Source organism: Lycorma delicatula, chromosome 1 (genome assembly GCF_047948215.1).
Source record: "Lycorma delicatula isolate Av1 chromosome 1, ASM4794821v1, whole genome shotgun sequence".
Lineage (NCBI taxonomy): Eukaryota > Metazoa > Arthropoda > Insecta > Hemiptera > Fulgoridae > Lycorma > Lycorma delicatula.
The window spans coordinates 17588649-17611334 of record NC_134455.1 but is presented as its reverse complement, the minus strand read 5'-3'; the positions used below and the strand labels follow the sequence as shown (position 1 = coordinate 17611334).

Genomic DNA, 22686 nt, shown 5'->3' with positions numbered 1-22686 from the left:
AAAGTTTAAAGGGATTTTTCAATTTATTCTATCTAAATGAAGCAGTACCGGAATTTTAAGTTCCAATATAAATATTACGTCATGTAGTATATTAGTAGGTAACCAACAAAATTTTTTCTATCATAATTTTTATTTCTTATGTGATTACCTAATACAAAATATTATTTTAAAACTTTTTACACGTCTCTGAAAACAGATACAGGATGCAAGAACCTTGTTTTGGATGTCCGAATAATATCGTTTTATTAATTTCACTTATTGTATACTTTGACTATACACCTCAAATATTTTAGGACTTTAATTTTATAATATCAATTACCTGTAAACATTAAAAATAATGACTAACTTCTAGTTTAAAAAACATTCAGAAATCTTTGAAAATTCTATAGAATAACGTATAACACAGTGGTAACATATTGTAGCGTGTTCGCGGCTCGATCAGTATTTTGAAAGATTGACAATTGAAAATGTTTTATAATTTATTAGTTAAAGAACGTAAGTAAAACAAGACAAAACAATAATAGTAATAATAATAATCGACAATAATAAACAACTCACAATAACAACTAGAATAATGACAATAATTAAAACAGAAAATAATAATAAATATAAATATCAATAACAAACAAGTAATAATCGTAGTACAACCACAATAAAAATTCTAATAATAATAACAGACAGTGATTTTATACGAAACAGAATTTAAAGTAATTGTCATGATTTATAACCAGATAGTTTAATATAATTCAGTCCCGTTGACTAAAGACATTGGCATGACCGCTAGTCTTAACACTTTTAACCACACTAGTCTTATTAACAACAATAGTAAAATAGATAAGAAAAGTATAAAGTCCTTTCACTGCAAATATCTTTGCTTTCACAAATAATACTATCCTAACAGTCCATGTATGAACTTTAGTAAATTATCTATTTCATTTATAGTTAACTCATCGAATCTGTTTTTGTTTTCATGAACTGGAATTACTTGTTTTGTCACCATAGTCGCGTCAAACTTAATTGACTAGAAATTCGCTCCTTCAGTGACCTTCTCGCAGAATACTCTTGCTTCAAACTCTCATAATAACTCCTCTATCGAAGCACTCTGTCGCAGAATGACATCTCACAGAACTGACAGTAGCACTCTCTCGCTCACTGTCCTCGCAGACTCAAAAACTCGCGGAACTAATCCTCAACTGGTATTCCGGAGTCTTTAATACTCCTATCCTCTTTACCTGTCGGACCGGACCCAACTCGAAGCGTGAAAATTATCCTCCGTCCTCACACATTTTTTAGCTATGTTAAAAAATTAATAATTTTTACTATTATATGGGTAAAGAAAAGAAAACATTGTATCCTGAGAAAACCATTTACTTAGCAGTATAAATACATTTCAATGTTAAAAATTAACAATGAAAAAAAATTTATGAATTATAATTTATGATGAAAATAATAATAATAAAAATTAATCTGTCATTTTAGGTTTGTATCTTTTTATAACAATTTATTTTAAAGTATTTTTTGCCTACAAAATAGTTTTATTTTAACAGTAAGTTGTTTTAATTATTTATGTGGTTTTATGAAATAGTTACGTAATTAGTAAGAGTGAACATTCTGAAACTTTTTGGCAGGCTGGTAAAAAATCAAAATTGTTTGTTTTATATGCTAAATATTTTATGCAGCATAGAATTACAAAAGTCTTGGTTATCAAGTGACAAATAAATTGAGCACTTGTTTGCACCTTTAGTATTAATTTTTTTTCGCGTAGGTTCTTTTATTATCTTGACTGATTTTCTTTTACATGTTTTCATAATTAATGATGAAAATTATTACTACCTCATATTTTTTTTTTTTTTAATTAGTATTACATTAGATAATTTATAGTGAATTTTGTTTTTATTTTTTATTATTTATTGTTTTTAAGATATGTTCTAATAATTTTATGTTTTCTGAAATATACTCGTATGTCTTGTTACCTGCTGGATTTGATTTTTATTGTTCTCAGATAATTATAAACTTTTGTTTTATTCTTCGACTTTATATTAAATGATTTATATTTTATACGTAATTACGTGTTGAAGTACAATTAAAATATACAAGGATGTTAATTTCCTCTTAGGGTTTAGGATAACTTTTTATATGATTACTGATAATATAATTGATTTTTATCTCTTGTCAGGTGAATATTGTCATTTTGACCGCGCGGGAAGCTTATCATCCCATTGAGTATCAAAGGTCTGAGTTAACTCACAATTGAGAAAATTGTTTGTCTGGTATTTCCTGTAACTTCCTCCCTCGTTACTATTGTTATAAGCAATTAGAGTTTGAATGATCTTGTTTAAAGTTTATCCTTGACTGGTTACGATAGCCATATTACTATTTTTATTATCTTACTAGACAATGACAAATTTCGGACATGATCAAATAAACTCTAATTTAGTTTAATTCTGGCGTTTGTTGCACGTGCAGATATACCTTCTAGATATACTAATTGACCTCACTACGGTAATTATGATATTTATTCGTTTAGATGGTTTACTATTTTATTGTGCTTTTATTTACGGTTTGAGTTTTAATTTTGGTTTATTTAAACTTTAATATTATTTTTTATTTAATTTCATTAATATATTTATTATGCTTTTATATCACAAATAATATTTATTATTGTTCAATTATTAAACTAATAAAGATTGTTCAGTTAAATAAATTCTTGGATTATTAAATACGTATTTTTAATAAAATTACATTACCAACTTTAACAATTTTATACTGTTATTATAGTGAAATTGTAATTTTCTTTCTATGATATTTGCCAAAAAAAATCTGATGATGGCACACGTGACTTCCTTGTACGCCTATAAAATGACATATACAATTTTTTTTTAAAATGAAAACTACATAAAGTTTTATTTCTTTAATAACTTCTGATATTTTTTTCATTTTTTTATTATTATTTATCGTAAAACGTTTTTTCAATCAGTGGTTTTTTTGTTTTTAAATAAAAACAAAAAAACAGTTAGAAAAAGGAGATGAAGTCTGATACGTACCGATGTGCATTTCCCTTGTAAGATCAAAATATTTCATTAATAAAATTTCATTTGGCTATAAGTCTGGACTAATGAATTGAGTTTTAATTTAATATGCTAGTCTATTTTTGTGATTTTAGGACAGTTTTTTTTTTCACATCAATTGATAAATTATGGTATATATACAACATAAACATAATTACCTTTAATTATTTTGTATTGTTAACATAATTGTAGTTAGCATTGTAAAACATAGTTTCTCCTCCTATATATATAATTATATATAGCCATAAATTATTATAACACATTGCTGTTATAAATTCTGATATCAAGAAATTTTTATCAGTTCTAAAATCATATTGCCCAATAAATAATAATAGTTAAATTTAGTTTATGTATTGTAATGTTAAAATATATTATTACATTATTCTCTTTATGTGGAAATGTTGTATTATTAGTAGTAATATTAAGTGCTATAGTTTCTGGTAAAGTGTATTAATCGAATCCATTCCTATAACATGTATTCTGTATGCTTACAGCCAGTTCCTTCTAATATCCGTTCTCAAATACCTTTTCCTTACTAATGAAAACCCAACTCTGCCACCAACAGAGTAACACTATTTCTTTGGAATTTATTTCAAATGTTATTGTCAGTTACAAAATTTAATGTAAGATCAAAATATTTCATTAATAAAATTTCATTTGGCTATAAGTCTGGACTAATGAAAGTAAGTATCACTTATGATACATTGTTGAAAAGCTCTCAGAGAGGCTTTATTACTGCCGTTACATTTTTGGTTCATCCAATTGCAATCAAAAACGCAAGTGATCAACTAGATGTTAAACCAATCCTAAATCCAAAATTTCAAAATCATATCTGTGTTGGAATTCGATTGCCACAGTAACAGCTCAGCACTTCCAAAGCTGATGTTGGCCGCACAATCTATGGCCGCTTTCGTGAGTCGTCCTGCTACTTCAACGGTGATTCTAGACATATCAGAGTTTAGTTAATTGAGGGTCCCGGTTGGCTCCACAGACCATTACTCGTTTTCCTGCTGCAACTTCCTTATTGGGCAGTCCCCGTCGAAATGGCGGTCTGGGCAGTAACACCACGGGTGTTACCCGTGGGTGGCTTGAGACCACGGAGCCAAGCTGCTTCTACGTCAAGTAGCCTTGCCATTTGTTCTAGCCACAGAAGTATTCGATTGAAGCTCACCTACTCTATCCAGCGAACTTCGCCCAGAACTAACGAGGATTTCATGAGTACTTTTTAACATTGTAGGTTGGATCGTCTGCTTCAATTATGATGGCCCGATGCAGCAGGACGTCAATATCATGGATGGTTGCTGCTTACAGCAAAAGTTGATTCTGGGGTCTGAGCTGCTCCAGTAATATTGGTAGGAAGGCAACTTCACTACCGGGAGCTAGTTGGTGAATGAGTTTCTTCTTCTGCAACAGGAAAAGCTCCGCCGATTGTAAAGTTGAGACCAGAGCTTGGCGGAAGTCTATGGGCGGTTATATTGATGCCGAAATTGGTCGATAAACTAGGGCCAATCGAGTTGCAGGTTTTTGTATTGACTGTCCCAGTACAGAGCCTCGCTGCTGTTCAACGTACTCGGATCATTGCTCAACAGGCACTCTCTGTTGTTGTAGCTAAGTTTGTAGAATAGAGGAACAGTTCTGGGTCCTCATGTTATATACCGCTAAAGGTTACCGTTATCACCGGCGGAAATGTTGCACGAATGGCCGCAACCAGGCAGTCAATGTTGTTGGGCGCCTTATATGTTTGTATGTCAGCTAACACGTGGTTGACAGAGTCGTGACTATGTCCATTCTTTTCGTCCAGACGATCTTCGTCCACGTTGGGCGCCACTTGCCGCTGAATGACTTCGACGGCACGTGGCAGTTACTAACCTTACGGTAGTTTTGAAAAGGGCAGTTTTTGTCGTCGACTGACTTCGACAGTTCATTGTAATTACTAACCTTATTGAAGCCCTGAGAAGAGCTGCTGTCGTCGAATGACTTCGACGGCTCATAATTGATAACTTTGTGGTTGCCCTGAAAAGGGCCGTTTTTTGCGTTAGCTATGAAAAGAGCTGTTGGGTCCAGAAGATGGTCTTCGGCGAAATCGGGGAGTTGTGGCTCGTCCAATTAAGTCAGACCGGGCTTTCCCTCAGCGGCAGTTGGGTCCCCACTACAGCGAGGCAGTGGTGGCCCAAATAAGTCAACCATTTAAGTCACCTAATAAAGGGAACGTAACCTAATTCCAGAGTCCCGCAATGTCGAGTCGGCGTCGGTCGTCCTTTGCCGGCGCCACCGAGGCGGCTCTCCCCGAGTGATCCCACGCTGAGCCGGCCACTGCTGCTGAGTCCTCCGGTCAGGGCGATTGAAGCCCGGCATGCTGGATCGGGAAGGTAGAGCATCTGCGTCCAGCGGCGGGCCGGCCAGGCCTGCTGCTTCGGCGGGAATGTTGGCATCCGCTGGGAAGTCCCAGATTGAGGAGGCCAGTGAAATTCTTCTTCCATCTTCTTCTTCTTGGTCGACGTTGAATTGTAAATTCACCCTCGTACACGCTCTTTTATTGGAGCCTGAGAGTGGTAAGGCCGCAGCATCGCTATGGTGGGAGAACTGCGCAGCGGTAGGGATTTTTGTAACAGCGCGACCGTATACTGTGCGCCATCTGAGTTGCTATACCATGTTTGTCCGCCGATATTAAATTAGGCATATTAAATATTATAATAATATTATGATATTAAATATATATATATATATATGATATTTACAATATAGAATATGCTATTTTATTACTCTCTAAAAGAAAAACAAATGAATAAAATAAATATTCTTGTCATATAAAAATTAAGAAATTAGTTGAGTGGAAATATCCTATTCTTACTTTATAACTTCAATTCCTACTTTTTTTTTTAGACTGCGTAAAAATTAAATCTTCCTTTCTTTATGTTCATAACACGTCGTAGAAAATTGATCTGTTTTAATTTAAAATATTAAATACTGTCCACGTTATTCTTTTTAACTCAAACTCACGTATGTCTGGATAATCCCTTAATTTTATTTAAAAGCATGGTCCTAATAGTTCCGTATTGTTAGTATTTTTGATAATATTTCTGAATAACTGAAAAAAAATGAAAATATTTTCCTTATTCTTTTGCACTTTGGTTAGAAACGAATTGGGATTATTCCATGACCATTTTGCTCTATTTTACTATTTTTTTACAGTTTAGTTATTTTAATTTTTTTTCATGGTTCATATTACTACATACTAGTAATTTGCCTGAAACAGTTGCTCAAAATTACTTTTTCTTTTTACTGTTCTAATGTAAATATTTAATTTTTCTGGTAAAAAAAAATCAGTCAACCATAAAAAATATTTTCCAATAACGGAATGTAATAAAAGGATTTTTTTCAAAAACAATTTATCATAAATTTACATTTTATACGACTATACATTCTGTTCAATGTTTGCTTATCAAAAATGATAGCTTTAATTATTTTACATATTAAAAAATTGTGCTGTTTATATTTTGTATTTATTTTAATTTATCATTTGGAAAAATAAACCTTGTAATAATTTTATCAGATTTTAAAACCGAATATTCTTTTCCGGCGAAAATCATGAATTTCAATTTCACAATTTACACCATGTAAATTTTAATTATGTCTTCTGCAAACAATAGCAAAGGAGTACGTTTTTGTGGTTGGAAAATACATTAATCAGGTTAATTTCTTAATTAAATTCGAAAGCTTTATTGTTAGAGGTACATAGAACTAGAACTTCACTATTACTTTGATTACAATATCATTAACAACCTTGGTCGCACCGGGTATGTTACATAGATAGGAAGCGGGATTGTAAAGAAAACTAACTCGTCAACTTTCTGTCTTGTTTTCTATACTCAATATCATTTTTTATCTCTTACTCTCAAGCAGCTAATAATATGTATTTAAAAGCATTACCCATTGTTCGTGTGTATAATTATTCTGAAAAAAATAACATATTACTTCAAGGTTTTATTTTATGTAGTCTGTATATAGGTTAGTAAATTATTTTAAGCAATGTCTCAAACGGAACATTTTGTTGAGAACCAAAATTATCCCTGAATAACAATTTCTTTAGAACGATGACCACATATTTAGATTAAATTATAAATATATATAATATGTTCTTTTTTTATTATTGTCGCTATTTGCACCTGTTTTCATTTTTATTTAAAATTTTTTAATTCCATTATTTGTAGAAATACAAAAGTAATAACATTTGTAACGAAAGAATGATTATTATAAAGACTGCATAATACATCGCAGGTTTACAATAATCTTTGTATATCCGAAAATATGAAGATTTTTTTTAAAAGTAAAACCTTTTGCGTTTTCTGAATTCAATCTCCATTTATAAAATGAAAAAAAAAACGAATGAATATTTTAGTGATAAATGGAAAATTTCAATTTAATATTCTTTTACGAAGAATATAAATAAAGCAGTCGCATTAATTTCAACAAAAGAAAAACATTACCATACGAATTGATTTTACAATAGGTAACATAAATATAAATCTTTCTGATAATATTTTAAAAGTACATATTGGAGGATTGAAAAAGATATTTTGTAATTTTTAAAAATAAAAATCAAGCGTTTCTAAGGTAGATTTTATCATAGTTAATAATACTTTGCTTTTACAAAAAAAAAAAAAAAAAAAAAAAAATAGAAATTCTTAAAATAAATGTAAATTAGTTATTCTCATATAATTGCTGAAACGCATTTGTGTTTGAAATTATGTGCTTGCTTTTGGATCTAGCTGAAAAATAAATACACCTTGTTAAGGGTGGCTCATATTCGTAACGAACTACACATAATTAGAATTCGAATATTATTACATATAGTTTATGTTACACGATGTTTTATTGTTAATGTAAATTGAAACTTGAGTCCAAAACCGCAAACAACATCTCATGGAAATTCAGTAAAACTGCATTAAAAGTTGTAATAAAAAATTTACTGCTGTTTAAGTATTTATTTGTAGATAAAAAATGTTATTTACATCCTAGTAACCTTAAGGATGGTTGTAGATTAGTCTTCAATTAAATCGACGACACTATTATTTAATAAATATTGTAATTAATATTAATTTTAATCAAATAAAAATTAAATAAACTTTTTAAGCAGAAGTATTATCTTTCACATATATCCAGGTGGTCGGATATTAATGAGTAAAATGAATAGAATAGTCTTGTTCACTAACGCATGTAGATAAGGTTTATTTGCAAGTACGGTTTAAAATTCTAAATGTTCAACTGCAAAAATAAAAATCCATAAAAGCCGACTTAACCATTTTTTAAACGAACAAATACTGTTTTTCAATATTATTAGTTAGAAAAAACAAATTAAACGTTTTAAAAATTTTGTAAAAAAATTATGTTCTAAATAAACTGAGATTGTGAGTTAACGGTTATTTTAAAAAATCTGATGTGGACTCCACATGACTTCCTTGTACGCCTATCAAATTACATATACACACATATTTTTATATAATTAAAATTACCTAACATTTTATTTCATTAATAACTTATGATATTTTTTATATTTTTTCGTGTTATTTTTGCATTATTATTCATTGTAAACATTTGTTGACAATCAGAGGTTAACAATCATTAATAAATCAGTATATTTAAATTTAAAAAAAGGAGGGGAAGTTTGATTCGTTACGATGTGCCTTCCCCTTATAAGATCCAAATATTTCATTAATTCAAATTTTATTTGACTATAACTCTGGAACCAATGAAATTAAGTACGACTTATGATATATTGCTGAAAAGTTCTCAATGAGGACTTATTACTGCCGTTAAGAAAAAGTCCAAAATCCAATTTTTTTTTAATTTTGGGTTTTTTTGGACACTTTTGGTTCAGTCGATTGCTTGTACGACAAGGATGTAAAAAAGTTGTAATTTTTTTTAGACTTACACTAATTTAAACCTATTGGATTTGTCTAGTGGTAAACTCGTCGTCGTATATCAGCTTATTTGGTAATAAAGACTATCAAGAACAAGCCGTTCAAACATTACATAGAAAGTATTTCTCCACTGAATAAGGATAAGGAGACTTCTTCAGCCTCTACTCTTATTTCCATTTTTAAGGAATCCGACTGGATGGATTCGTACTGAAGGGTAGACGGCAAAATTATTTGCTGAGAACTTAAGTAAGATCTTTCGGCCAAATTAGATTGAATAGATTTATAAATTCTTAGATAGTCCCATTCCCATCTGTCTATCTTCGTATAATGAGCTTCACATGTGCAGAAGGATTCGGGAAAGATAGGAGGCTTAAACAAGGCTATCGTTTAAATTACCATTTAGGGCCATCGAATATATAACAAGCCTTTTTAAAAGCATCCTTCTGTCGACGCAATTCCCATTAGAAAGAAAGGTATCACAAACAACGATAGTCCCAAAACTGGGTAAACAATAGCCTCTTTCTTTTGCAACATTTTTACTTGTCTAGTAAATATAATAGAAACGGCTGCAAATGTTGCAGAGCTTGTTCAAGTAAGGGCTGAAGAAGGAAATGGCGCTACAAATTTTGGATCTTCAGAATTACATTTTGCAAATATACCATGTATCAGATGATAAATTCTGAAATTTGGAGGAGAGAGAAAATTTTCCATTTTTAAATGAGCACCGTACAAGATACATATTGCGAATCGTTGTTTTGACAATAAATATCATAAAATATAGATTTCGATTTACTGATGATGATTGTTTATGAACAGTTATGTCTTTTACTATCATAATAACTATGAGGCATTGGCCAATGAAATGCAATTCCAGAGATCTTACTGGTGATTTTACATACGATGAAAATTTTGCATGTGTGTATTTATTAAATATAAGATTTTAAACAATAATTTTTATCTATTTTAAGAATTTAAATTATTGAGATGGGAAAACATTTTTTTCTGTATTATGTGTACTGCTAAAAATAAATTTAACGATAAGATTTCTTTGAATAAGTAGATAGTCCTCGCTACACCACCACTTTAAAGTATGCTCTCGGGTAAAATGGGTTGGGACCCCTGATCTACATCAATTATGTATTTTTTCATTGTTTTCTGTTTTTTTTTGTGAGAACACTCCAAATACTGAAACGCAATTAAAGCACAAGGATTGATTGCTGGGTAGGTGACTTGCTCCTTTTAGCTACTACATTCTTACCTACCTACATTCTTATTTCCCATAGAATAATAGATACTACATATATTAAAAGATCTATTAATGAAAAGCTACTACATATGTTTTTCGTTCGTTGTAAACTATCCCATCCCAATATTATTTGCAGTAACAAAACCACTTCAGAAAGAAGTATTGTTGGTAGTTACTTCATTAAGAAACTCGTAGAAGATTTACTTGGGTAGAACTTAAACGCAAAAAACAGAGACTATTATGAGTTTAAGCTTTCTAATTCAACAATTAAGCTCATTACTTTGATTCAACATCCAAATTTCAAGCTGTTTTGTTTTAAATTCTGATCCGTATTGTACAAATTTTGCAACCCGCTATATTTTCTAGGTCCCAATTCAACAAGTATTTCAATACTTCTTTGAACTGAATTCTTACCCAAATTTTTGCTCCAACAAAACCATTATTTCCTTTGTTATTTATTTGTCACTGGTCTTGCCTGACCGTTGATGCATAACTCTTTCTTTTATTTTAAGTAAGTAGCAAAAAGTATTTTTTGTATGAAATGGGTTAAAACACTATTTCTAAGTAAACCTGTATGAAATATAATGTGAAAAAACGTCTGCAACGTAGTAAAGTGTATGTAGAACATGGAGATAGCTAGGAATTAAATGTTTTAATTTAAAGAAAGTTCAAAGATTATATGACTTGAATATTTCTAGTTTGGTTCAGAATTATCGTTTGCAGAATTTATTTATATATGAATTTACGAATGAATTTTATGAAAGAAATAGCGACATGAAATTAATTATGTAAAAACTTAAAAAAAAAAACAGAGTTTCAGCAAGAGGAAAATATTTTTTGACTGCTTTACAATAAATTTACATATTAGATAACAGTTTGTAAGGTAAACTGGATAAGTCTTTAATAAACAAAATTAATAAAAAAGATTTATCATTAACATTATGCTAACAAGTTTATTTTAGAAGGATAAGTTTTTAATTTTTTTGCGTGTTTAACAAAATGAAGTCTTAAAGTTTTAGCTAATTTAGCTGTTGCTTCCTCCGGATTTTTTAATAAAAGTTTTGCTAGAAACATATTTAGGAATTCACAATATAGAAAAAAACTTTTTTTTTTACTTTAAGAGTGATTGAAAATGGAAACCGTCTTTAACATATTCATTCTGTACTAGGTAATGTTAACTAATATTAAACTTGCTAAATAATCACTTATTATTAACTATATATGATTACATAAAAAATAATCAGAAAACTTATCACTCTGTATAATTTATTTATTTTGATTCGTGTTTTGTATTTTTTTTTTATTGTCTTCAGTCATTTGACTGGTTTTATGCAGCTCTCCAAGTTCCCCTATCTAGCGCTAGTCGTTTCATTTCAGTATACCCTCTACATCCGACATCCCTAACAATTTGTTTTACATATTCCAAACGTGGCCTGCCTACACAATTTTTTCCTTCTACCTGTCCTTCCAATATCAAAGCGACTATTCCAGGATGCCTTAGTATGTGGCCTATAAGTCTGTCTCTTCTTTTAACTATATTTTTCCAAATGCTTCTTTCTTCATCTATTTGCCGCAATACCTCTTCATTTGTCATTTTATCCACCCATCTGATTTTTAACATTCTCCTATAGCACCGCATTTCAAAAGCTTCTAATCTTTTCTTCTCAGATACTCCGATCGTCCAAGTTTCACTTCCATATAAAGCGACACTCCAAACATATACTTTCAAAAATCTTTTCCTGACATTTAAATTAATTTTTGATGTAAACAAATTATATTTCTTACTGAAGGCTCGTTTAGCTTGTGCTATTCGGCATTTTATATCGCTCCTGCTTCGTCCTTCTTTAGTAATTCTACTTCCCAAATAACAAAATTCTTCTACCTCCATAATCTTTTCTCCTCCTATTTTCACATTCAGTGGTCCATCTTTGTTATTTCTACTACATTTCATTACTTTTGTTTTGTTCTTGTTTATTTTCATGCGATAGTTCTTGCGTAGGACTTCATCTATGCCGTTCATTGTTTCTTCTAAATCCTTTTTATTCTCGGCTAGAATTACTATATCATCAGCAAATCGTAGCATCTTTATCTTTTCACCTTGTACTGTTACTCCGAATCTAAATTGTTCTTTAACATCATTAACTGCTAGTTCCATGTAAAGATTAAAAAGTAACGGAGATAGAGAACATCCTTGTCGGACTCCCTTTCTTATTATGGCTTCTTTCTTATGTTCTTCAATTGCTACTGTTGCTGTTTGGTTCCTGTACATGTTAGCAATTGTTCTTCTATCTCTGTATTTGAATCCTAATTTTTTTAAAATGCTGAACATTTTATTCCAGTCTACGTTATCGAATGCCTTTCTAAGTCTATAAACGCCAAGTATGTTGGTTTGTTTTTCTTTAATCTTCCTTCTACTATTAATCTGACACCTAAAATTGCTTCCCTTGTCCCTTTACTTTTCCTGAAACCAAATTGGTCTTCTCCTAACACTTCCTCCACTCTCCTCTCAATTCTTCTGTATAGAATTCTAGTTAAGATTTTTGATGCATGACTAGTTAAACTAATTGTTCTGTATTCTTCACATTTATCTGCCCCTGATTTCTTTGGTATCATTACGATAACACTTTTTTTGAAGTCTGACGGAAATTCCCCTTTTTCATAAATATTACACACCATTTTGTATATCCTATCAATCGCTTCCTCATCTGTAAAAAACATTCATATATAAATAAATTCTGCAAACTATAATTCTGAACCAAACTAGAAATATTCAAGTCATATAATCTTTGAACTTTCTTTAAATTAAAACATTTAATTCCTAGCCATCTCCATGTTCTATATACACTTTACTACGTTGCAGACGTTTTTTCACATTATATTTGATACAGGTTTACTTAGAAATAGTGTTTTAACCTATTTCATACAAAAAATACTTTTTGCTACTTACTTAAAATAAATTAAGATTTATCCATCAACGGTCAGGCAAGACCAGTGACATATATTGATAGCGGATGATGGTTTTACTAAGTTCACAACATAGCACACTACGATGACAACTGATACAAAGGAAACGATATCCCATTTTATCTACAGGCACGCCCCACACTAATGGTCAGATTAAGAGTGTGAATACAACTCTTACTCCGATGCTGGGTTAGTTATCTGATGCAGATTGGGTAAAAATTGAATTGACGCTTAGGAAAAGTAAAATTCGCCTAGAATAATTCTGTTCAAAAATCCACGGACGAGATTCACAGTATACTTCTGTTCGGGGTATGTCAGCCGGTTAGAGTTCATGATCCTTTGGCTGAATTTAAAAGTGGTGATGTCAGTATAGAGGTGAGAAATTTACAATATTGGAGGTCTAAAGCGAGTACAGAGATTATCATTCAGCAAGCTAAAACGAAAATAAAATCGGATAAGTTAATAAAAGAAGCCGTGGAATACTATGTTGGTCATATTGAAGGACTGAGATAATACGGCAGCTATTATTACAAAGATCAAACCTCGTTATAAGGGATTGAGATTGTAACGGTCTTGAGTAAAAACATATGTGTTGTAGTAGATATACCCGATTTACAAATGACTCACCTGGAATACTATTGTGTACGGAAACCTGCTAACATATGGTTTTACCGGAAGACTAATAATTCGTGAATATGAGACCTCTCATCTTAATAACTTATTCTCTGTTGGTATCCGTAGATAAAAAGACCATTCGATATTTTTCGACAAACTGAATTTTTGGATTTCATGGATAACAATTTTTTTTTGAAAATGTACATGTGTTAATTTATTATAATAATGACCCGATGAATGATGGTGAAGATTATTAAGTTTAGCTTTTGAAGATAATTCAACAGAGTGGTTGGTGTTCAGGACAATGACATAGCGAATTAAACGCGTCCTCACAGCAATTTTCTCGGTGTTCAGTGCCTTCGAGTATCGTTGTTTATGTTTTCTTTGTTTAAAGTTATATGTTATTTTGAAGTTGGTATGCATAAAAAAAGATAATTGATAATTCTATCGTTTACTGAACTCGATGAAGATGTTATGTCGAAGTGCATTTTGAGTTTTGTATTATGTTTAGTTTTTAACTAAGTTACTCTTTTAGAACAATTACAGCAGCTAATTATTACAAACTGAAGAGTATGATAAAAAAAAGAAAAAAGAAGTTTTGTTCCCAAATCTACGGAAGCTTTGAGAAAATATTCAAAAAGGTTGTTTATATTAACTCTTTTAATGTTTCAACCTTTACAACCTATAGTTATAACTACTGAGATCAGCAGTTAATATAACTTTAATATTGATTTGTTTCTTTTTGTTTTTAATGTACTTGAAAGATTTGCCATTGTGGAGTGTGATATGATTCACTGAGACTAATCAATGAAGTTTTCTTTTTCTCTCTTTTCTTTTCGATTTACTGCGTATTATTTAAGGATTCATATTACATTAATTTTGTTCATTTGGTTTTATTACTACAAATTTTGTTGCGCAATTTATATTGTCAATTTAAATTTATAGGTTTAAGTTTGAGGAAGAACATATATCAGGGCTGGCCAAGCTGTTAGAAATATACGTGAATGGCAGGTAATCTGAAAAGCTGAAAAAAGTACAGACAGTGGAGAAGTACATACAAATATTTTTGAAATAGTGTTACTGTTTGGCAGTTAAGTATTGTCCACGTTTTGTAATTGTCCAGTTTCATTATTAAGTAATCTTATCATTGTAATACTTAATTTTTGTGTGTACAATGTTCAGTAAATGATTAATAACTTTTCTTCTATGTTACCCTTAATTTAGGCCATCTTACAGATATATTACTTACAATAGAGAAAAATGGGAATAAAATATCAATTAAAAATTTTCTTTATGTAACAAAAGTACGAATAGTACTATTGATAGCAGATTTTTATAATGTTCTGTATTTTCATTAACAATTACAAGCTTAAACCTAAATTTTAATTGATCGTTGGAATTTATTAAGGCGTTGAGAGTAGAAATATTACAGACAAGGTAAAGAAGATAGGAACGTGGAAACTAAGTTATCAGTTTAGGAGTGTTGAGATAGATTATACGATTAAGAATGGCGTTCGTTGGAATTGTTCATATCAATACAGAACCAATCAGTAAAAGAAATGAAATATTATACCAAGGTCTTAGGAAGAATTACATTCTCTATAACAAGAAATCTTTTCTGTATCACTAAAGCTAAAATAAAATGAATAACAATAAATATTACAAGGTCGCATATTAAAACGGTTGAGAATACATTTAAATCCAAAGACACTAGTTAAATTTTAATGAATATTTCTTCCAGCGAAGTAAGAAGGAACTAAAATTTTAACCTTCATGTGAAAAAACAAATTACTATAAAAAATAAATAAATATCCATTGCAAGTAGTAATATAAAATTATTATATATTATTTCAGAAAGGAAGTTTGATTATTGTAGAGTCTATTTTCAACTTTTAATACATACATTAAATAATATACTTCAAAGCGAAAGGTACTGGGAATTGGACTCAAATGTGGATCTGCATAGTTACAAAAGTACAAATTCTTAATGTTTTTTTTAAATTTTTTACTACCATCTTCAACCTGCTACATTGAATATTTTTTTCTTTTTTTTTAATAGAAAGGTAAACAATTAATATATAATTTTAACGTAAAATTTTATTAGAAAAAAGATGGCAAAAACCATTTCAAGATAAATGCTTTCGATTTTTGTTATAGGTAATCAAATTTGCAAAATCAGAAAAATTGGCTGTAATAATAAAACAAGGTTAAACGCCTTAGTAACTTTTTTATTTCTTATTACGTACCTTCTGAGTTACTTCTAATAACAAACATTAACTGTTAATGTTGGAATTAATGGCACAATAACAGCCTTCAAAATAATAAATAATAATATAACACTCGTAATAATAATAGTATACAATAACTAAAAATTTTGCATGTCTATTACAAATTAATTGAGTCAAATCAAATGACAGATACGGAAACCTGCAGGCCATTCTATGGCTCTTCTATAACATAACCAACGATCTGGGTAAGATTCATTAAAATCTTCCGTTCCCTTAGATAATACTGAGATGGCAACCCAGAACCTTAAGTTAACTAATTGTTTTCCAAAATATTCCTGATATTGGCAAATCTATATCAGTTACCTAGCCATTTAATCTGTACTATTTTTTCAAGTTATTTATTATTGTGCATTATTATTATAGTAATTTTGTAACTATGTAAATCTGTATACGTTTCTTCAAATACCTTCTAGTTTCACTCAGTTTTGAAATACTGTCTGAAGCCCTTTTCATATTTAAATATCTCTCTGTATATAATTATGTATAAATATATATATATAATAAAACATAAAACAATTTTAGTCAATAAATTCTAGAAGACCAACATTAAATCGTTCTTTCTTTGTTATCACACCGCCAGGGATTAATGTAAATTTATTCGGGCCTTTATAAAGAATTGAGTAAATTTGCTATGTTTCTTTTAAATTATCTTACACGAAAATGTTACTTGAACAGGACAGTCTATTACAAAACATTAGTAAGTTAAACTTACACATTTTTTGGTAGCAAAATACTTTGATTGGTAATATAGAAGAACCGTTTAAAATTAGTTCTAATGCAACCTTCATTGAGGTTATTTTTCCGATAGGAGTAAGAAATTTTAATTCTTAGTAACGAAATTATTTCTTGATGTCGAACAATGAAATAACGTGAGTAAAAAATTTTACATTTTACTAGTTTGTATTAATGTGAATAATTACAGCATGACTTTTAACTTTTATGTTTTGCTGATAAAATATTAATAAACCTCTGAGTCATTGCTCATATTTTAATAAACGTAATTTTATTAAATTAAATAATAATTAGAAATTCTTCAAAAAAATATAAACGTTAGGCATATGAAAATACAAGTAAATTGTAAAATAATAATTTTAAAAAACCTCTTACAGTGCAGAAAAACATGATGGTTTGGTGTTTCAATAAGAGAAGCGACATTTTGTTTTAAGTTGACCTTTTAATATTTCGTCGGTATATATGTGGCACAATAACTGCCAAACGCTATCCCTTCCTTTGATGAAATTTTTCAGTAAGGTTACTTGTTCTTAATCTAAGTCACGTGGAGGTTACGTCTAGCGCTTGTTCGATACAGTCGGGTTTCCTAGCTCTGCGTAATTGCGGTTGTTATTGCGTTTTTTCTTTTATAGTTTTGTTGTCCATTTTTCGTTGTTTTGTGTTATTTTTAATAGTTTTGTTCGTTATTTATTGGTTTTTGTTTTATTTGTTTTGTAGTTTATTCGCGTCAAACTATTTTTGGCTGTGGGTTACGCTTTGTTTTGCGTTAAATTTTATTTCGTTTTGTTAGATAACGTTTATTTCGTGTATAGTTTCCTTTTCGTTGATTCGTTTAATTTTAAATAACTTGTTTAATATTTATATTTTGTGTTTGGCTCACGGTAACCAAGGACTGTTTGCTTGGTTACACAACTGGTGAAATTAGTTTACTTAGTTTGTTTACATTCGACTTGATGGAGTTGCTAGGTAAAATTTTAATAAAAACTTTAACTTAGTTGTGAATGATGACCGAACCAGATCGGTCTGGGGCCGCGTCTCCTCCTGTTGGGGAGATTTTTACTCCTGTTGCGGGCAGACGATCCAAAAGGATGGGGGCTTCACAGGTTTTCGTGCATGAGGTCCCCTCCGATGGCAGCGGGTGTGATAATTCAACGGATATGGAGATGACGGATCTTCATCGTGAGGGGTGATTGTTAGAAAGGCGCCGAGAGACGATGACGGATGACACGTTTGCTAGGAAGCAGCAACGTGCTGCTGATTTACCGGCTTTTGTCATAGTGGATATTACAGGAAGTACAGGACTTAAAGAGGATTTCTCACCTCTTCCAGTAATGTCTGATGATGACAGGTCGTGGGGCAGGGACTCCCGAAGACATCTGGGAAACGGAGGTTATGTTTCTCCTCCTCTGTGGCTGAAGAGAAGAAGAAATCCAAAGGTTGTAGTCGACGTTCCTTATAACCCAGTGGTTTGTCTCCAGTGGTCTCTCTAATGGTGGAGGGGGAGCACAGTTGGTGTTGGTAAGGATTTTGAGAAGTAGGAGAAATGCCTGGCAAATAACACGGCAATTCTTTTACGTTTCATTAAAAAGTTGACTTCTCCCGTTGACGGTAACATGACCACAAAATTGGAAGTTAAACAGTGTTCTCATAAATGGACGGCATCAGTCGAATGTTAGCTATGATTCAGAATGTTCTTGATGACATTGACTTGGAATCCAGGAGCGGGACTCTATGCAGCGGGAAATGGTGAACGAGATTACCCAAATAAACTTTATTATTTCGATGTAGCTTCGCAGACTCCAGATGAGGGAATGGATCGGTCTGCATCCCGGTCTGGTGTGGAGATTCATCGTATGATTGACGACGATGTTGCTGATGAATACCTTGAGAGGCTGGTTCTTCAAGGCTGCCTGAGGATGATTTACAATCCTCACTTCTAGTGGACGACACTGCTGGCATCGAAGAAGACACGGGTTTTGCTTAGATAATTGACATGGCGCCAGGGGCTGACCGCCCGAATCACATCCCGGTTTTCCAAAAAGCGCTGTAAATCAGGGACCTGTATAGTTCGGGTAAATTGACGAGGGTCCAAGTCGTAGTTCAGTGGCATTCATATTGGCAGGAGGGTTCACGTCCTTGTCAAGAACGTGGATGTTTTAACCTCTCAGGATGAGTTCGTGAGGGAACTTCGGTAGTTTATGGAGTAATCAGTGCCGATGGACGTTCTGTCCGTGCGACCGGCTTATCGTGAGATGCAGGTAGTCACTGTGGCCGTACCACCTATCCTGGAAGTCAAATTACTGGCCGATGGACGTGTCCGTATTGGATGGGCGGCTTGCAGAGTCCTGAGGCACTCAGTTGACAACCTTTGTTTCCGCTGCTGGAAGCCGGGCCACAGAGCCAATTCCTGTACTGACCCAGGCCGTAGTGGCCACTCCTTTACTTTTTTGTTAACTTCCGGGAGCGCCATTAGGTATTGCTTCGGAGGATGAGATGAATTTGTAGCGGGTTAAAATGCCATGCCTGACCGGGATTCAAACCCGGGACCCCCGGATGAAAGGCCGAGATGCTACCACTTGCGCCATGGAGGACGGCAGTCCTCCATGGCGCAAGTGGTAGCTTTATCGCGCATTTATCGCTGAATTGTTTTTAGTATTTTATTAGGCTTTTACAATTTCAATTATTTTCATTACCTTTTGTATTGTTTCGTTAAGTAAGTAAGAATTTAAAAAGGTGAAGAAAACGATGTGGTAACCGACAAAAGTTGCTGGTCCTACAGATTGGGTTGTATTTTAATGTAGTATTTTGCCTAAATTAATGCATGTAATGTAGTATCTTGTTGGTGTTTTTCGTGATAAACGTGGGGATTTTCAGCACTCCAAATTCTATTGTTTTGGCTGTTTACCTAGCCACCCAAATGAAATTTTGCTTCATTTGTGAAAAATAATGAATCAATAACATTAATTCCCTCGCGCAGAAATCGACGGAACCGTTGACAATATTGTAGCCGTTTTTCTTTGTCGGGCTCAAGAAGTCGATGAACCGTTTGAATGTAATAAGGTCGTAATTGTAATTGTTTGGTCGCCCGATGAACAGTCGATTTAGACAAATTAATTTCAGCAGACAAACGTCTGATCGATTTATTTGGTGAGGCGAGTAATCGGTCTTTGATTTCAGTGACTGTCTCTGTATTTAACACTGATGTAGATCTTTTGTGTTCCTTGTTATTAACACAACCGGTCTTTCTAAATTTTGCGACTAACCTTAATACTGATGTTTTGTTAGGAGCTGGTTTATCTGGGTACTTATGGCGAAACAACTCTTGCACTGTAACCACTGATTTCGTACTAAAGTACGACTCGACAATGAAAACACGGCCATCTAGCGAAAACACCATCTTGTCTCTAGCAATACACTGAACGTTATGATTGCATTGTTGTTACTATCGGTAGTGTTCTACTGCGTTGCCGCGATGTTCAGATGTTGGACGAGTCCATTTCAGTAACGAGTAGGGGAGTAAGCTTGACTTTTGAAATATCATGGATGAGTGATTGATGGGTTGCGTTTTATATGGAGATTTGCCGATTGAAGCATAAACTTTAATGAAATGAATTAATGAACTGTGAACTGTGAACCTCTATCACTATGTTAGCTGGGTTTGAACTGAATCATTCAAATCAATCGAATAATACAAAAATAATAGAACTAAACTTACGCTAAATAAAAAAAAAAAAAAAAACGAGTCCATCGGTACGTGGACACACTACGGAAGCGAAGCTTCTCACGCAGTATATGAATTATTAATGGTGCATAAAAGTTTATTAATTATATACAAATTATAACATTTTTTATTAATAAGATATATGAACTAACAATGAAATACACACATACTATAAAAAAAGAGAAGAGTATACGCATAAGACGTGTATAAGAGTGAGAAAGAGAGAGCGCTTACCGATCACGTGAGAGGCTAGACCAATCACCACTAACTGGTAAAGTTGATTTACTTTTATATGTAACTTAATAGGCGTACAAGGAGATCATGTGGTGTCCACATCAGAATTTTGATTTTTTGAATTTTTATTTGCAGGTCTTTAATGAACAAATTTGAAAATACTTCAACCTGACAATGTTACTATAATATGTTATTCCTAAATGTAGCAAATGATTTAAATTTACCAAAAATTATTTTTTTAGATATTATTTATCGATGGCATTTTGTATTTTTGCACTGTCTATCGTAGATCAAAAGTTATAGTTATTTGTTTATAGCGCACGCGTCTTGAAATGTTGCTGTCGATTACCTCATATCTCTCCGCATAGGCAGTTTATAAAGCACTACTGTTTATTGCGCTAGCTCGTTAATTTTTGATTTAATCGGAATGCGTCCAATGATTTTTTTGTGTAGATGTTTTCGCTCTGATTTCTTTTCTTTTTTTTCCTGTAAAATCAATATTTAACGACCTACATCCAAAATAAATAAAAAAATGTATTTCTTAAATTTTATTTTGTTTATAAACAAATGTCAGAATGGTAGTGAGGTTCTCGACTTTTAATATGTTAATTGAAAACCCACAAGGTTAGTCTAGCGGTAAACGTTTCTTTCCCAATCAGCCGATTTGGAAGTCAAGAGTTCTAGCGTTCAAGCCCTAGTAAAGTCAGTTATTTTTACACGGATTTGAATAATAGATCGTGGATACCGGTGTTTTTTGGTGGTTGGGTTTCAATTAACCACACATCTCAGGAATGGTCGAACTGATACTGTACAAACAACACTTCATTTACACTCATACATATCATCCTTTGAAGTATTTTCTGAAAGGTAATTACCGGAGGCTAAACAGGAAAAAGAAAACATAGTATGTTAATTGAAACGCACTGGGTTGGTCTAGTGGGAAACTCGTCTTCTCAAATCAGCTTATTTGGAAGTTGAGATTTCCAGCGTTCAAGTCCTAATAAAGTCAGTTATTTATTTTTATACGGATCTGAATAGAGTTACTAAAGTTGGTGTACTTCATTGTCTACGAGAGTTTTTTATAACATATAATTCAGTTGATTAGGATAATACTGTAAACTGTAAGCTAATACAATCTACAGTAAATATTTTTATTTCTAAATAATATTTATCAGAATCTAGTAAAAACATTCAAAAAGCTGACTTTAATAACATTTTGTAGTGATAACAGTAATTTTATGGTGAATCTGTCAGAGTGAAAATTCACTGTCAATATTATTTTAATGTACCATATTTCCGTATAATGTAGTTGTTAAAAAGAGTAGAACTGAGAGATTCAATTAAAATTCAGTGTGAAGATTTATAAAAGGTAATATATATTTTTTAAAAACATTGATAAAATGATGTGACGAAAAGGTTAATTGATTAGCTACGTATACAACTCTTTGCCTATGTAAGGTGTGCATGTCGATTAAATCCCTGGTTAATCTTCCGAGGATAAAAACGAACACACTACTTTTCAGATATTAAACAGCAATGAATAATTACGTACATCGTTTGAACCTGAGTTTAAAGACCTTTAAATAAGACAGATGAAAATAGGTTGTTCTTTTAAAAGCCATAATTTGTTCACCATATTTTACTGCATCACTTTCTTCGTTAAAATTTGAAATAACTATATTATCTAATTTACGACAATATTAGTTAAATATGTGTACTGTTATGTCAAAATATAGTTAAAAACAACTAAAATATTGTGTTATACTAGCTTTCAATTAAAAAAAAAGTTCCTGTCTTAAATAATTTCTTTCTGATTTCATATTCAATGAAAATAAATAGAAATATTAAAATTTGACAAAACTTTCAAGCAAAATTTTTTTTAATTTTGTAATCAATA

General features: G+C 31.7%; 1 protein-coding gene across 2 annotated transcripts in view; it reads right to left on the bottom strand.

Annotated features, from left to right (window-relative positions):
* Positions 1-22686, bottom strand: part of LOC142329558 (5-hydroxytryptamine receptor 1-like) — a 1034283-nt gene that overhangs the window by 617449 nt on the left and 394148 nt on the right. The gene's annotated exons all lie outside the window — the stretch shown is intronic.